Source organism: Asparagus officinalis, chromosome 5 (genome assembly GCF_001876935.1).
Source record: "Asparagus officinalis chromosome 5, Aspof.V1, whole genome shotgun sequence".
NCBI classification, from domain to species: Eukaryota; Viridiplantae; Streptophyta; class Magnoliopsida; order Asparagales; family Asparagaceae; genus Asparagus; species Asparagus officinalis.
Genome location: NC_033798.1, coordinates 100,284,123 through 100,289,198, shown reverse-complemented (window position 1 = coordinate 100,289,198; position 5,076 = coordinate 100,284,123).

Genomic DNA, 5,076 nt, shown 5'->3' with positions numbered 1-5,076 from the left:
AATCAAGTCAAAGCTTAATTTCAAGGCGTTGCAAGAAAACTCAAATCTGCTCTCTCTCTGCTCTAGAATGCTCGTAAAAATGCTCGATCCTCGTCAGAAGTGACCCTAGGGGGGTATTTATAGCCTCAGGGGTCTGCAACTGAAAAAACTCAACAAATGATGACGTTAGTACGGCGAGACAGTGTTTACTGTCTCGCTGGGCGAGACAACGTTTGCTGTCTCGACCCGCGAGACAGTAAATTTGCTGTCTCGCTCAGCGAGACAGTAAATGCTGTCTCGGAAAATGGCAGTTTCTCGCTGTAACTGTTCTTCCACGTTTCAAACTCCGTTATTTTGGCAGTTATCCACGTGATTCTCGCCCACGACGTTTCCCACGTTCTTGAACAGTTAGTGGCCACGTGTAGGGCAGTTGCAAAGGTAGTTTTGACCATCTGAAAACTGTCTCACGAATGGCTTCAATGCTTGATCTCTGTTGCTTTTAGTCTATTCAGTTCTTTGTAGAATAGCTAATGTCTTCCCCGGCGTCACGTTTATCACTTGACCGTTGTCGAGATGTTGAATTGAAGTTGGTATCTGCTCTTGTGGGTTCAGCTTTTATCACTGAATTGATATATCCATTGGGAGCTCATCAGGTTATCCTTAAGAATATTCAGATTAATATTCTCCAGAAACTTCCTGTTGAGAGTAGGAATACAGTTTAGACTCGTGTACCCATTGGAGTATTCATCTGCATCGCAATGCGATACAGAGAGGGTTCATTGTCTCGTTCAGCGAGACAAAATATGCTGTCTCGCTCAGCGAGACAGTGTTTTCTGTCTCGCTGAGTGAGACAGAGTTTTCTGTCTCGCTGAGCGAGCCAGCGAGTATAAAACTCGAACTTAGGGTTTTTTAGGGTTTTTTACGTCGATTTCTGGGCGATTTTTGGTGATTTTCTTGGGCGATTTCAGGGTGATTTTTGACCAGTTCTTTTTCTCTTCTTCTCCTCTTTGTTGCCGACTTGGGTGGTGCTCTTGTTTGGGAAGATCGCACTCGGATTTCAAAGGTTTGTTCATCCCCTTTTCTCCAAAATTCTGATTCTCTTCACCCATGACTGTGCATGCATCCTATCGGTTGTGTTTGCCCTATTTTTTTGTCGATTTCATGTTCAAAATCTTAGCTTTCCTCTTGGATTTCAATGTAGATCACATACTCATCATGTCGCCGCGTAGAGCTCGAGGGACTCGAGGCCATTCGACTGTTCAGAGCCCTGAGGAGGCTGCCCCTGCTGCGATCTCACGTGGAGGTATATTTCTTTCACCTTTTCACGAATTTAAATACTGTACTTCGTCAGTTCCATATATATGTCTCTGTATTTGCTTGCAGATCCTCGTTTGTATCCTTTGAGATACCCTCGAGAAGAGCCGATATCCTCCTTTGAGGGGATCAATGCTTAAAAGTGTTTGTTTTGCTTGGACAAAATGCACTTCATAATACACAGGGGCGATTTTATATCATCCCATATGTACAGAAAGATTTTCGTATGCCGTTATAATGCCCGTGCATAGTAACACATATCTTTTTATACATGTGGTAGATAAAAAGAAATCGTCACACCTGCTGTGAGATGGCGATTATATCTTATGGAGTAAGATATACCGTTTTTTCTAAAATTTTAGGACTATACTTACACAATTTATGTGTATGTTTCTTTTATCAGTCCGATTCCTTCTACCACCTTTGTTGCTGATGCGGTTACTGGCCGGAGTAGCGTGACCCACTCTTATTATGAGGGGATCCCGTTAATTGAATCATCTCCCCAGTTCAGATCTGACTATAGCGAAAGTGCTAGAGTATTATGAGGGGATCCCGTTAATTGAATCATCTCCCCAGTTCAGATCTGACTATAGCGAAAGTGCTAGAAAATTAATCCAGCGAGGTAGTTGTCGTGTTCTACGACGATTAATCATAGATGCGACCTTGATTTCGGAGCAAGACTCAAATCAATGTATAAGGAAGCCGGATTTCTTGTTTGGTGATTCGGTGAAAGATCCAGAGGTCGCTTTCTGCAAGCCTGCGCAATGGTTGCACCAGAGTGGGTCATCCTTCTTATATCTGCCTTTTATTCCCGGAGATCACTCGCTATTAAAGTTCAGGAACCTATCGGTTGGACGTGAGATGTTCTGGAGGTTAACTGAAAACCACGAACGTATTCATTGTGGTTTTATTGGGAAGGAAGCCACCCCAGGTTCCAGTGAAAGAGCTCATGTACGGGGACTTCATCCGGGCATTTTAGGACAAGACAACATACCTCAGAATGAGAAGATAGTGCAAGCCAACACCGTGAAAAACCGATTAGCGGCAGCGGGAAAAAGATTACCCAAAGAGACTTTCAGATGCTATGGATGGGTCCATTATTCTGGGGACAAATGGTGGTGGACCAGGATGACCCGATATGTGTTAAACCGTTTTGGGCGAGAGTTAGCAGAATTAGGGTTGGACGTCCCGATCCGTGCCAGCATGCATGGCCTGCAGATTAGTGTAGGTCATTTCCTCTGCTTGTTCGAGATCTACAACCCAGACACTAATATATTTTTTACCAAGAACGGGGAGCTTGGACTACCGCTGCATGAAATGATGCAAGTATCTGCTTTGCCTATGGGCGATGTTCCCTATCAAGAGTTCTTTCCAACCACCAATCAGCTGAACAAGATGAAAGATAGCTCAACTGTGACTCATGATACTTTATGGGAATTGACTTGCCATTATCATATAGCCATGGCCGAGATGGAGCCCAAAGCTAGAAAGAAATTTCCTCAGGTCAGCTTGAAACAATTCGCCGATTATCTCTTCAAGAATTTGGATGATCGTTCAGCAGATGTGTGCGGATTGTCTCCTTTGAGTACGGATGAAATTAACCGTCTGTTAGAGAAAACCAACGCGCAATCTTATACTTCGCGCTCAGAAGATGGATTTTTGCACGGCACTAAGTTCCGCTCTTATCTGTGGCAAGCTGGTGTTCCGATTAGCCCTACTGCTCTGCTGGCGGGTTTTCTAGCCTTATGGTTAAAGAGATGTGTAGTTCCTCATCAGTCCGCAGATGCGATGCCAATGGAAGTGTTGTATCCGACCATCCAGCTAGCTACAGGTCGCAAATTATCTTTGCTTCCCGCTATGGTGGCCGATATTCATAGTGGATTACGGCAATTAATCTCCGTGTTTACTCAGGAGAAAAAGAAACCCTCTGCCAGTCTGTCCGTTCCGAAGTTGGAGCTACCCTACACTTATCTGATGACCTGGTTAGTACTTCACCGACCAGATTTAATGGAAGCTCCTGAGACGGCAAATTCTAGCATCCCTCTGTTGCAGAATCTCGAGAATTGCAAATGGATCAGGCATCGAGAACCCGACATAACGAGGCAGTTTAAAATTCACAAGTGTTGGGAATTCTTCCCCTGCTTCCCTCAGTTCTCCGGTACCTACAATACTACTTTAGTAGATGCTGAAGACCCAAGGCAGAATCGCACCATCTTGGATATCGGGTGCTTCAGATGGTTGATGAACATTCGACCTGGTTATCTGTTGTTCAGGGTAAGAGATACTTGCCACATCGAACCTTATCTCCCATGTCGATTCGCCCGTCAGTTTGGCTACGATCAGATATATGTCGGCAATCCAAACCACCACCTTAGTTCTCGAGGTGGACTTATCGACGGGGCGAGAGCTTGGTTTTGGAGCATTGCCGGTTGTACCGCTGATTATCTTTTCAAGAACCTGGATGACCGTTCGGCAGATGTGTGCGGATTGTCTCCCTTGAGTACAGGTGAAATCAATCGTCTGTTAGAGAAAACCCACGCGCAATCTTATACCTCGCGCTCAGAAGATGGATTTTTGCATGGCACTAAGTTCCGCCCTTATCTGTGGCAAGCTGGTGTTCCGATTAGCTCTACTGCTCTGCTGGCGGGTTTTCTAGCTTTATGGCTAAAGAAATGTGTAGTTCCCCACCAGTCTTCAGATGCGATGCCAATGGAAGTGTTGTATCCGGCCGTCCAACTAGCTACAGGTCGCAAATTATCTTTGCTTCCCGCTATGGTGGCCGATATTCATAGTGGACTACGGCAATTGATCTCCGTGTTTACTCAGGAGAAAAAGAAACCCTCCGCCAGTCTGTCCGTTCCGAAGTTGGAGCTGCCCTACACTTATTTGATGACCTGGTTAGTACTTCACCGGCCAGATTTAATGGAAGCTCCTGAGATAGTAAATCCCAGCATCCCTCTGTTACAGCATCTCGACTCTGTTACAGAATCTCGAATGTTGCAAATGGACCAATCATCGAGGGCCGGACATAACAAGGCAGTTTAAAATCCACAAGTGTTGGGAATTCTTCCCCTGCTTCCCTCAGTTCTCTGGTACCTACAATATTACTTTAGTAGATGCTGAAGACCCAAGGCAGAATCGCACCATCTTGGATATCGGGTGCTTCAGATGGTTAATGAACATTCGACCTGGTTATCTGTTGTTCAGGGTAAGAGATACTTGCCACATCGAACCTTATCTCCCATGTCGATTCGCCCGTCAGTTTGGCTACGATCAGATATATGTCGGCAATCCAAACCGCCACCTTAGTTCTCGAGGTGGACTTATCGACGGGGCGAGAGCTTGGTTTTGGAGCATTGCCGGCTGCACCAATGTTGAATTTGATCTCCCCTTAGAGACGCCGCCTCTACGGATTGAGGCTGGGGTATCAACTCGAGGAAAAGAAGCTGCTGAATCCTCGAAAAAGGGAAAGGAACCAGCCCGCCCAACCGACAGTGAAAAAGAATTTGATAGTGAGGAAACGAAGACTTCTGATGAGGCGGATGAAACTGGTTCGAGTTCTGGAGAAGCAACTGGCATCCCCGATTCTTTCTTTGAAAGGGGACTTGTAAGACCTTCCGTTGCTCCGGCCCAACCATCAGTTGCTCCGAGAAAACGGAAAGAGAGAGTCGTCATGACCTATCCTAATCGGATGACGGTAGACATTCTCAGTGGGGACGAAGAGGATGAAGAGGATGAAGTGCCTCTTGCTCGTCGACAAAGATCACGACCTTCCACTCAAGC